This window comes from Cherax quadricarinatus, chromosome 20 (genome assembly GCF_038502225.1).
Source record: "Cherax quadricarinatus isolate ZL_2023a chromosome 20, ASM3850222v1, whole genome shotgun sequence".
Classification (NCBI taxonomy): domain Eukaryota; kingdom Metazoa; phylum Arthropoda; class Malacostraca; order Decapoda; family Parastacidae; genus Cherax; species Cherax quadricarinatus.
The window spans coordinates 4,226,081-4,240,179 of NC_091311.1; positions in this window are offsets into that span (position 1 = coordinate 4,226,081).

A 14,099-nucleotide genomic window follows, 5' to 3' on the forward strand; every position below is an offset into this window, starting at 1 on the left:
TGGCACTATTGGCCTGAGATGCCTGGTCAGCATAGAATGGGTCTTAACACTCGCTGTGCGCAGTATTAAAAAGATCTGAGAGCACCAGTTCAAGTGAGTGCCAGCTAGAGCAAATAGCTTGGCAAACACCAGAGATTCACTGATGCCATGTTGTATTAACACTCCCCTTTTAACAGGAAAGTGATGCTGACCCAGAGTTTAGTGACTGAGATGGATGTGGCCACAAATTGTCAAGGAAATATAAAAACCTCGATAATAACCCATGTGCAACATCCTTTCATTTCTCATACCAGTGGTAGTGCCATCCTGTCAGAATGTCCTATAACCTATGAACTAAGTAAAGAGGAATGATTCTGGAACACGTGTAACATGGCTGGCGCTCGCACACTAACTCACTCACACTCTCTCACTCACACTCTCTTTTTTTTTTTTTACACAGGGTTTGACAAGGTTAAGGATCCCTAGCTTTATTGACAAGCTATTTACAGGTTAAAGATTCCTAACTTTATTGGCAAGCTAAGAGCTGTTACCTACATCAGCTCATTTGAAAGCATTTTTATTGTTATGAGACATACAAGTAGGGAACAGGATGAAATTGGAGCCATCTGTGTGCCAGCATTTTCATTTGATCAACTGACTATCTCGTTGACATCATTATGCTGTATGAATGTGTTCCATACTTGAATCATCCTGGGTATATATGATCTCAGAATGAGTGACGTTCTGGAGAAGGGTACAGTCAGAGTGAAGTTGCTGCTTTCTGCCTGTCTTGTGGCATAAAAGCTGGTTTCACGCTGTCCTCGAAGTGGATCCAAGTGTGGTACTTTGACAATATTGGCCTTGTACATAACAGTAAGGCCACCCACATCCCTCCTATGTTGAAGGCTCTGCTGAAATGACAGATCTATCCAGGATGGGTCCAGGCGAGAGATGAGACGTCTTGCTCTGTTCTCTACTCTGTCAAGCAGTCGCAGATGAGAGGGGGGGGCAGGCAAACCAAGAAAGCAGAGCATACTCAAGGTGTGAGCGTACTTGTGCCTCTTACAGAATCTTGCAACCCCTACTGTCAAGTAGATACGAGATACGGCGAAGTGCTGTAATCTTCCTGGCTGCCTTGTTTGCAAGATTTACAACATGGTTCTTCATGGTTAGTTTGGAGTCAAATTTCACCCCAAGGATATCAACTTCTTCTCCAGGTGCCAACACCCTCCCATTCATCCTTACTTCTGCACCAGCATTACCATCATGGTGCCTAGAGACGATCATCATTTGCGTTTTCTCAGGTGCAAATGTTACTTGCCATCTATTTCCCCAAGCTGATATAGCTCTCACCTGGTGATTGATGTATCTTAGAGCAGCTGGCATTTCTTTTCTTGGATAAGTGAATGTCAGTGTACAGTCGTCTGCATATGCATGTGATTCTGGGATGAGATGAAGAAGGTCGTTGAAGTAGACATTCCATAACAATGGTCCCAGCACGCTTCCTTGTGGAACACTTGCCCCAATAGGATGTCTTGCTGATTCCGTTCCATTGAGAACTACACTTAGAGATCTACCATGAAGGTAATCACTGAGGAGACATAGCGTAGAGCCTGCAATTCCCAGTGCTTGAAGTTTTGCTAAGAGGCCCTGGTGCCACACCCGGTCGAAAGCTCCAGCAATGTCCAGTGCTACCACACAGCTGACTTTGGATTCATCCAGTGACTGGTGCCACTTAGTGGAGAGGTTTAACAACAGATCAGCAGCAGAGTACCCTTTCCTGAAGCCATATTGACGATCACAAAGTAGTGAGTGGTAGTCAAAAAACTCTGTCATTTGTCTTGAGATTATTGTCTCAAGGATCTTACCAGTGATTGACAGGAGTGACACTGGTCTGTAGTTGCTGATTTCTGCTCTGCTCTTCTTTTTGTGAACAGGGACTACATTTGCCTCTCTCTCTCTCTCTCTCTCTCTCTCTCTCTCTCTCTCTCTCTCTCTCTCTCTCTCTCTCTCTCTCTCTCTCTCTCTCTCTCTCTCACTCTCTTGCACTCTCTCTCTCACACTCTCTCACACTCTCACTCTCTCTCACTCTCTCTTACACTCTCTCACACTCGCTCACACTCTCTCACACACTCTCTCTCACTCGACCCCTGCAACCACAAATAGGTGAGTACACACACTCTCTCACACTCTCACACACTCACACACACTCTCACACACACTCTCACACACACTTTCACACACTCTCACACACTCTCACACACACACACACACACACACACACACACACACACACACACACACACACACACACACACACACACACACACACACACACACACACACATGTGAAGCAGTATCGCTGAATAGTGCTCCCAGGATTTAGCATTCTAGTGGTTGTCCTAAGATATTATTAGCGGTCATCGTACGTGAGTGAATCAGTGAACATACCTACAAGAGTGTAATAGCTTTCAAGAGTGCGAATAATGTGATAAGATCAAGAATGTTACAATTTAAATTTGAATGAATGGTGAGTGAGGGAGGGTAGCAGTCAGCTGATCAGGCTGCTGGCTGCAGTGTTGACACAAAATATCCAAACAGTTAATTGGGTTAATGGTGTGACCTGAAATATTAACAAATACATATGTTGGTTGGTTATAGCAGCAGTGTAGTGATAAGGTCATAAACGAGTGATTAAGTAAATACTGAAAGTAAGAAAAAATTAGTCAATCCCCAGCTGTCAGATTTGTTATGACCAATACTGTACTAAAGAAAAAAGAGTGAATACCAAGTCTTAAAAGAAAAATAAAATAAAAACTTGAATGCATGATAAAGTTCCTGAAGGAGTTACAAAGTGAAGGAGTTGATAGCAGCCGACCAGCAGGAACCTCCAATGTTGTGCAGACGACATCACTTGCCTATGTGTGGTTAATTTTGGTTAGTGTCTAAAGTCTCAGTGTCTCGCCCTGCTGGTTGTATGCTATACCATCACTCTCTCCCTAACTTTCAGTACCAGGAGATAGATAGTGGTAACCCTGATAATGTTTAGCAAATTATCTAAATATCTTCAGAAGAGTTGTGTAGCCTAGTGAACCCCCCCCCATTTTTCTGACAGCGACAAGCTAGTAAACAAGTACGTACACACAAATACACGTGTTCACCAATAATTATTATTATAATAAACATTAGTATATATTTATAAGGAATTGAGTGAGAAAAAATAATCGTATAATCTTCAAAAAGCAACGTAACCTAGTGTGCAAAGATCTGGGCCGGGAGAGTACCGGTGAACCAAGAACAATAACAAATAGTGTTAATGTGACCCCCCCTCTTTTTCAAAGAACGACAAGCTAGTAAACACACACACACAAACACAAGTGTACACAGTAAATTTTATATAGTATATATTAGTGTATATTAATAAGGAATTGATTGTGAAAAAATTTTATAATCTTCAAAAGAGTAGCGTAGCCTAGTGTGCGCACGCACACACACACACACACCCACATACACACCCACACACACACACACACACACACACACACACACACACACACACACACACACACACACACACACACACACACACACACACATACACACACACACACACACACACACACACCCACACACACACACACACACACACACACACACACACACACACACACACACACACACACACACACACAAACCTAACCAAACACATTAGCTCATAAATCCCCCCACCACACACACACATTTTTACTATAAGATGAAGCAGCTAGAACATCCCAACAGGATAAAAACAAAATGGGCTCTCAAAAGGGAGGACATAAACACACGGGAACCGATGATGGCTGGTCGGAAAAGGAAGAATGGGTAGAATGGCTCAAGAACAAAATGGAACAACAACGGGAGAAAAGGTTAAACGAGCTTTGCAATAACATGTTAGAGCAAATATCTGCAGAGAGCAAGAAGTGGGAATCATGAGCTGTAGTAGCTGAGACAAAGATACAGAGATTGGAGAAAGAAATGGATGTGCTGAAGCAGGATCTAAAGATGAGGTCCGAAAGGAGCAAGATGACTGAAATGGGAACATCAGCAGGCAGCGAGGGGACTGAAGGAGGGGATGGATCTAAGCAGTCTTTTGCAGCAGTAATATCAGGCCATCATGGTGTCTGGGAGATGATTAAGGAAACAGCAAAGGAGATGCTTAAATCAGATCCAGAGATACAGAGGGAAAAGAAATGAGAAGAGGAGAGGGAGAGATCAATAATTATTCATGGGCTTCAGGAGGCTGAAGGGCAGACCTATGATGAAAGAAAGCATTGGGAGAAAACAGAAATTAAGAACATCATTGCAATAACAGGAGAGAGGGACATGTCTCAGGTAGAAAATTTTCACAGACTTGGGGGGTATTCGAGGGAAAAAAAATCGACCAATCAGATTGACATTCAAGACAGATGTGGTATGGAACAGGATACTACAACAGAAACCACTGTTAAAGGACTCTCCAGATTATCAAAAAGTGTTCCTCAATCGAGACAGAACACGAAAGGAAAGGGAACAACTGAAAGTGAGAGCAAGACAGAACCAATGGAAGGAAAGAGACAGGACAGGCAATGACAGACAGGAAAACTCAGCCTTTGGGGGAACATCAAACACAAATGCTTACAGATACCTTTCAACCCCTGTCACCAAATATCAACCAAACACAGTAAACAGAAACGAACCTCACTCCATAGCCACCACCCCCCTAAGCACTAATTCCACAGTCACAGCAGCCTCCCATAATATTGTGCCTTGCCTCCCACCCTCCCAGCCTGCACCTTCCTCTTCCATCTCCTAAAATACAGTAATGGAAAGGAAGCTAAAGGTATGGTACACCAATGCAGATGGAATAACAAATAAGAGTGAACAGTGGCAAGAACGTGTCATTGATGCATCACCTGACATTATAGCACTAACAGAGACAAAACTTACAGGGATGATAACAGATGCAATTTTTCCACCTGGATATCAGATTATGAGGAAAGACAGAGAGAACAGAGGAGGGGGAGGAGTAGCATTGCTCATAAAAAACTGTGGAGTTTTGAGGAGATGGGAGGAATGGAAAGAAGGGAAACAGACGACTTCATTATAGGAACACTTCAGACTGGTGGTCCAAAGGTGATGATAGCAGTGATGTATAACCCACCACTTAACAGCAGGAGAACAAGAGAAGAGTATGATGTGCGCAATAAGGCAATGGTGGATACACTAGCTGAAGTGGCCAGGAGGGCTCATATGGGTAGGACAAAATTGCTTATAATGGGGGATTTCAATCATAAAGAGATTGACTGGGAAAACCTAGAGTCACATGGGGGACCAGAAACATGGAGGGCTAAGATGTTGGAGACTGTATTTATATTGTAGTTGACAGTATCGAATGCCTTTTGCAGGTCTAAGGTTACCATAACTATGAGGTTCCCCTTTGACATTTCAGTTCTCAGGTAATCCATCAGATTAATTAGGGAGGTGTCGGTTGAGTAAGATCTTCTAAAGCCCAATTGATAGCTATGGAGTATGTTGTTGTCATTAAGGTACTTAACTACTTGAGAGTACACCGCCCTCTCTAGAATTTTGGATATTATACTGAGTATACTAACAGGCCTTTAGTTGCTGACATCAGACCTACTATTTTTCTTGAAGACAGGAGTAACTCTGGCCTCCTTGAACCCCTCCGGTACGGTATTAGTGATGAATGATAGATTTATTATGGGATTGACAGTTCAGAAGCACCATCTTTTAGGGACTTAGACGGGATGTTATCAGGGCCTGTGCTCTTAGTTGGGTTTAACCTGTTTAGTTCTTTTTGAATAAAGTCATGAGATACACTTACTAGTTGACAACTGTTTGGGGTTACCCCTTTATTGGTATAGTATGTTTGAAACTTATCAGAGTCTGTGTTAAAGGTATTTGATGCAGCTGGTAGTTTACTTACTAGTGTTGATGCAACAGATGTGTAGTAGGAATTAAAGCAATTTGCCACCTTAGATGTTTCGTGGCATACCTCATTATCGATAGTGAGTACTATATTAGACCTATTTACTGGCTTGTGGCTATACCCCAACTGTTTTAGCTGTTGCCAGAGCTTTCTGGGGTTATACTCTTCAATTTTTGAGCAATAGTGCTTTGCCCTTGCTCCTTTTATAAGTCCCTGTACTCTGTTCCTCACCTTTTGGAATTCATTTAGTGCTGCAATATCCTGTCTGTTTGCTTTAAATCTTTTTAGAAGCTGGTCTCTGAATTTTATATTATCTAATATCTCAGTAGTCATCCAGGGTTCAGTTCTTCGTTTAATCCTAACCTCTTTAACTGGTGCATTATTATCAAGGATGGTAGTGAACATTGTTTTGAATTTTTCCCAGGCATCGTTTATGTCCGTGCAACTTGTTATCTCTGTCCAGTCACAGTTGTGTAGCCTATTTACCAGTGTTTCTTTACTGTAGTTTCTAGTTGACCTCATTTTTATTGTCCTGTGTAGGCCTATCCTATCCCTAGTGATTTTCCTGGTGCAATAAATGATGAAATGTTCACTAAGACCTGTGGTAATGACGCCTGACTGACTAATGTTCTCAGCGCGGTTACAAAGTATGTGGTCAATTAGGGTGGCTGAGAACTGCGTGATCCGGATTGGTGTATTAATTAGTTGAGTGTAACTATTTAAACCTAGAATTTGCTTATACCTTTTACATAGCCCGTTATTTTGCTGCTGAAAACAAATATTGAAGTCGCCCAGTATTATTGTCTCGCAATTGTTTTCAACTCCGGACAAGACTCTGGAAAAGTCTTCTAAGAACTGGTCCTGGGTAGGAGGGCGGTAACTAGTTCCTACTAAGATGGGTTTGGTCTTGGGAAGCAGCACTTCAAAACATAGAATCTCCATTTTATTGTTATTTAAATCAGGTCTTGGGTTGTAAGCTAAGTCATTTCTAATGTAGGCACATACTCCACCACCTTTTCTGTTCCTATCTAAGCGTTTTATATTGTAACCATCTATTTTGACCTCGTCGTCAGTCACCGTATCATCCAACCAGGATTCAGAGATGGTTATAACTGCCGCCCTAATTTTGTTAGCCAGAATCCTAATCTCTGCCAATTTAGGAAGAAGTGATCTTGCGTTGACATAAATAAAGTGAAGGCCTGTTTTCATAAAACAATTATAATCATCAATATATGACAATGGGTCATTTGTATTAAAATTAGGTAAATCAATGTCATCACTGCTAAAGGGTAACTGTGCCAAAGTGCATTTGTTACACACAAAGTGATTTCTGGCACCATTACTATAATTGTACATACATCCATCATGCACCCACCCCTTACACATTTTACATAAGGTGCCTTTTCTGTTTTTCATGCGTACTTTAGTACAGTGTATGCACCTGTTTGGTAGTGTTTGAGATAATAATGGCTGTATTGTCTCACATTGACCTGTGTATGCATTACATATGGAGTTAAGGTTATCATTCCTAGCTACTAGACCATCATTATCACCGTCATTTATCTGTCTGTTTTGCCTCTGCACAATAGTTTGAGGTCCTGGATTAATTTGGATATCACCACTTAAGAGCGCTACAATAAGAGCTGTGTGCCACTGTTTTTGTTTGGGTATGCGATGTTGCCAGACCTTGCGGCGATAGTGATATTTACTTTTCTGGTAGGATGGCAACTGTTGGGCTTTTACTGTCCAGGGCGCTGTTACTCCATTCACCTTTTCCTGCCCCCATGACTGATTTCTTTCTTCATGGAATTGAAGAAGAAATATAAATATAATTATGGCAGCCTGTACCCCCCTATTGCCTGCCATTTTCACTCTTCGCTCTTTTACTCATATACAATAATATTTATTTCTCTTTTCCAGTCACCTAGTACACTTAGTATCTGCTTTAGCAATCACCACTGAATTACTAGTAAATTTTCTTCTTCAAAACCCTCTTCACTGCTCACTTTTCCCTTAACTTCACACACCCCTTTCAGTTAACCCCTTATTACACACTCCCCTTCCCACCTCACTTCACAGTCCGGCTTCACCTATTAACTTCTAACTCCTTTCCATTCTGGTAGACCAGAAAGGTTTAATCAATGGTTTTATCCTTCCAAATCCCCCTCAATTCCATTTATCGGGGGTTGTGTGGTGATGACTGCCTAACCTGGTCTGACGCAGCTATTTTTAAAACAGAGGGCAGTAAACACCACCTACAACCTGACTTTCCTTGAGTTTCTAGATATATTTGGCGTTTTCTGCTATAATTCTCTCACTGTACACTGGTCAGCTGAATATAGATCAGCTACTAAAATATTAACCTTGACTGTTTACCTGTTCACTTCTTTCCCAAGACTGGCACTGAGGGATAACCGTCCTATAACCTTGGAGTTTTGTACTGTTGATTTGACGGTGTCTCCTGTGTTTCTCTCTCGTTAGCACTGGTACAGGTGATATGATGGTGGTACTGATATGATGCTACTGTCAACAGATGAACGTCAGTAAAGATGAGAATTTCACTTCGCTAGTTGTACGTCTGGCAGTAGCTGGTGTTTGGATGCCGGTCAGCCATGTTTAAATGCTCAATTCTTTCTCTCGTTTGGCACTGAGGAAAAAAGTCCTACAGACCTGTCATTTCCTTGGAGTTTTGTTGATCAGGTTTTCTGCCATGTTGTCTTCCCGTTGAATACTGGTGCAGTTGATATGGAGGTCAGTTATTTCATTGTAGTGGAAAACGTCTCATGTCTGGTTCACATCTGGCAGCAGGTCTGGTACTTGAATGCCGGTCCCTCTTTTGTCATATTTAGTCCATTTCGTTGTCGTCACCGTCAGTTTTTATGTCATTATAGGTTCCTTGTATGTTGTTGCAGCAGTACTTGCAATTTGGCCATCACTGGAGTTCGGATAGGCCCAGAGGACGGCAAGATATAGGAGCAGCCTTGTTGCTGCTTGCTGCTGGCAAGCTACGAGGTCTTGGGTGGGGTCTGGGGCGGGGCGGGGCGATGTGGGGTCAGAAGGGTCATTAACACCTAGGTGTGACCGCCGCCATTTTGGGCAATACAGCCACATTCTATACTATTAAATTTGGGTATTATTATCCTTGGAGGACATAGAATGGTTCAGGTGTTACCCAATCTTCTATTTCTTCTGGAAGATCATTCCTCATTATTTAGTGTGCTTTGCATTTATGCTGCATATAGAGAACTGTGGTCTGAGGTTATAGCTACATGGTGCGCGTACTTTCTCTGCTCGATTCGATGGTACAAGGGAGACTGTAGTTCTGAGTGGTTCTCTGTGAATAGAATTGTTGGTCCTCATCAATGCTGCTGGTGTTCCACACAGTGTGACTTTGTCAATGGTCCAAGTCGGACCGAAACGTCGTCGCAAGCTTCTCTCTTTTATGTGCGGGTTATTTGTGTATCGTTCCAGTCACGGTATTGTGCCTTTTTGTTATTTATCTGCTGGTGTTTGATACACTAAATGACTAAACTGACTCGTCATATGAATCTTTGGACACGTCAGTTTTCTAGTTCCCGAAGTGCACTGGGTCATTATTCATACCTACCTCGGTGAAGGAAGACACTGGGTTCTCTTCCTGGAAGGGTACAAGGGTGAGTTTAGTTGAATGCCAATTGGCTGCATCACTCAGAGCAGCAATGGAACCTGCTTGATCAAAAGGGTCAGCCTCTACGCCGGCGGATTGTGCAGTGACTGTTGCAAGTGCAGGGGTCGTTTCTTCCTTCCTGGGGGTGGGGGGGGTTAGATGTGAGTGTTGCCGGGTACATTCACCCTGGGTTGAGGAGTGGAATTCAGTTAATGAGCTCACTTTATCTGGGACGATGATAGCTGAAGCTTCCTTTGCTAATAACAGATCGTTGATGATGGTAGAGCAGAGCTGGTCATCCCCCCATGCCTTGTCACGTTCCATCATGTATATCAGAATCCCCTTCATTCCTCTTTCTTGTATGGATCCTGGGAAGATAGGGTAGGAGAGTGAACCTTGAGCTTGTTGCTTGCCTGGGTTAGGTTTTGGGGGGGTTGGGAAGGGGAGGAGATCCAGACATTTTTGATGGTAGATGTGGCAGTAGGTGCCCTGCCAGAGCTCAGTAGTTTGGGAAAGGATACTTGGGACAGCATAGGCGGTGTCGGTGGAGTAGTTTTCTTGGAATTCGCCAGTTTCTTGTCTTCCAGAATTTTCTGGACTGTGGATTTCCTAACATGGCAACTAAGAGAGACAACATGGTGTTTCTAATCACTTGGATTTCCTTCGGTTGGTGCACTCTCTGTAAACTGCAGATTAGTTTTTCACTGGTGCATTTGTTTGCATTATAGCACTTGAGCCACTGAGTTCCGTTCACAAACCTTTCCATAGATACTTGGTCAGGTGTGCATTTGGTACCAAAGCATCTCAAACAGTTGCCATTTATGAGTTTGGCTTCTTCTAGTGTCTCGAAAATTAATTTCAGAAACTGTTGGTTGTTCGAGTTCTTTGCAAACTTATACGCCTTGAGGACATTGATATCGGAGTTTGCTCTGTTAATTTCCTCCACGAGTTTTCCAGTAGTATTTTCATGCATGAAGCTTTCGATGCATGTAACAAACACAGAGTGCTGGGCCTGGTAGTTGTCAGGGAAAATGGGTATGATACCCTCATTGATGAGTTTGTCAAGAACATATTTCTTTAGTATTTGGAGTAGTTCCTCTGTGGAAAATACTGTACATATTTTCCAGAAATTCAGTATTTATATGTAAATAGATGGCCATACTGTATTTAATAATATTTGTGTCATAGAAAACGGAAAGCCTGCGTCTGGGCAGGACACTCGCCATCTTGGTTTTGAATTTTATACGAACGTTGGTGTAATGGGAAGAATTTTTCGTGCTCCAGAGGTTAAAATTGTGTTGACACCTCTCAAATAGGAGGCAAAATTGGTGGATGGGCATTCCTGCATAACTTGAGATATCAGACGACTGGACAAGACAGCTCCAGGAACCTCAGATAAGCTCTCTAGATTTGTGTGTAATTCTGGCCAGCATTATTTTCATAGATTTAGTTAGTGAGGTTTTTCTGAGTATGATACAACTTAATATCCAGTCAAATTGGTGAGTGATATTAAGATATATTTTCCTTCTATTATGTAATTGTGTATATATATAACCATTTATTATTTTTAATATAAAGTCCACAAATTTATATATTTACCAGTATTCCTGGTGTATGTATATTTCATTTAATTAATAGGTTCAGAGCAACTTGTGGATATGACAGTGGTAGGTATCGAAGGGGGACATTTTTGCGACCTAGGAGTCCCAAATTCCTACTTGTCTATGTAACTCTGATAAATAATAATTATCTTTGTTATCATTTACTGTTATGTACACAATGAGTTACATTCAGATAAATGCAATTTTCCACATTTAATTTGCCCGTTGGTTCTTCTTGAACCGGAGGTAATTAGTGAAGTCATTAATTAGTTAATTACTTAATAATTATATGTGAAATAACAGAAGGAGGTGGATGTTAAGTTCACAAATTTACTTAATGTGTAGTGGATTATAATAATTACAATATTAATTTTGATAAGCTAAGCTCAAGTCTGGCTAAGTTTATATTAATTTGTATAATACTAATTTGATAAGACAATTCTGGCCAATATTTATATCAGTGTATGTGTAATTGATAAGACAAGTGTGGATAAATATTATATTGTTTATAATATTAATTTTGCTATGCCAAATTCTGGCAAGGATTTATATTTGTATAATATTAATTTGATAAGCCAATTTTGGCCAAGATTTATATCAGTGTATGTGTAATTGATAATCCATGTGTAGCTAATTATTAATGTGTATAATAGTTTTGCTATGCCAAATTCTGGCAAGGATTTATTAATTTGTATAATATTAATTTTGATGAGCCAAGTTTGTATTAATGTACATTTAAAATTTATATTATACATGTAATTGCTAAGCTCAGGTAGCTAGGATTTATTCAAAGGTAAGTTGTACTATTTACCTTTATAAAGTACATAATTTAGTACATAATCAGTGTTATTAAGTTGAATTTAATACATTGCATCATGGCTGAAATTGAGGAAATTAATGTAAAAGACAAACATGGAATATAGAGCAAAGAAAGCCTCTCTGCAAGTTAGAAAGGGTCATGTAACGAAAGCATACAATAAATGTTTGGAATTAATGAATCAAGAAACTGTGAATACTGATGATTTAAAATTGTATTTAGATGCTTTAGGTAATAGATATGATTCATACAAATTATATTACAACAAATATGAAGGAGATTTATTAGTAAACTGTGTAGATGAGACTGAAGTAGATCTAATAATTAATCAGTATTATGAATTAGAGGAAAAGATTCTTTCTTGTAAAAGTCAGGCCTTGAATAAATCAGAATGTGTAAACAAGGCAGTTAATCAGTCTGCTCCAACAAATAAGATGTCTTTGCCAAAACTCCCAGAATTATGTTTACCTGTATTTAATCCTGGTGAAAATTGGGAGGAATTTTGGTCAATTTTTAATGCAGCTGTGCATGACACGAGTGACCAAGCCTGGGTAACTAAATTATTTTACCTCAAAGGACAGGTAAGAGGAGATGCTTACATACTCATACAAGCCTTTCCCAATGTAGATGACTCTTACAAGGAAGCAGTTGACTTGTTGAAGGTCACTTATGGTAATATAGGTTGGATCTAGTGAATATCATTGATAATTTGAAATCCCCAGATCACACTTACAAAGGTTTACAGCAGTTTAGAGTTAAACTGGAGAGCACTCTCAAAACTTTAAGTAATAAATATAATCTGAAGGATTCAGAATGGTTATTGAGTGCCATGATACAGAATAAATTAAACTATAAAACACTTGAATGACTCTCGAACAAATATCACAAGGGTTATTTTGGTCTGAAGGAAATAAGACTAGGTCTACAAGAATTGATTGTGCAGTTGCAGACCAGCCAACCAACTCATTTTAAAGATGCAACACATAATAACTCTGAGGTATCTGTCAAGTTTCACAAAGGGAAAAATTATCCCAATGTTAATAATCAAAATTCATTTCCTAAAAAGAGTTGCATAGATGCATTTCAAGTAGCAGGAATCAGAAATAATGATTCTCCAAAAAGAAGAATAAGTACCCTCTTAAGAGTAGCACAGTTAACAGGAAACTAGTCAAAGAAAAGAGAGATTGTCTTTTCTGCAAGGGTACTCATTTTTCTAAGAATTGCAATGCATACAATTCATGGAATGATAAAGTTGAAAGATTGGAGGAACTTGACAGATGTATCAGGTGTTTGGGTAATCACAATGTAAAGGATTGTTATGCCAAATTAAACAACTGTTATCAATGTCACAAAGGAAGACACCATATAGTCATGTGTAAAGGTCTATATGATAATGTTGATAATAATGATAATGTTGACAATCCTGACACAACAGTAGCTAATGTAAAAATTGCTGCTAATGTTAATAATGATGGCTTTGCTGAAGTAGCCTTACCTGTGTTACAGGTAAAAATTGATGATAAAAGGCATAAATAAAAAAATGTAAATGCATTATTGGACTAGGGATCCCAGTGTACTTTCGTAAAACGTAAATATCTTGATGGTATGAAAGTACAGATGGGAGATCCCACAACTTTAAAATTATCTGGTTTTCTCTCGGATAAAAGGTCTCAATTGTATGACACTGTTTATGTAACTCTCAGGTTGGTCAATGAGAAAAAACGTGTTAATGCAGTAATTGTAGATAGACTTCCAGAGAAAATATCTACAATAGGACTTAGTAAAGCTGCAGAAAGACTCTCACATAATGTAAATTTAGCACCTTCTGGTGTAAGTGATGATTCTGTAGGCCCAATAAATATTTTGAAAGGTAGTGACTATTATGCCTCCTTTGTAAAGGGTATGGTAAAGAAATGTGGTGTCACCCTTTTGAAGACTGCAGGAGGCCATGTAATGTATGGTAGGATTCCTCGTACTAATAATGCATGACTAGAGGAAACTACAAATACCATAACTGTGTGTCTTACTCATGAAGTTGTACCCCAGAATAATTCTTCCATAGAGGATGGTGTTGAGCCAGTGCATAAA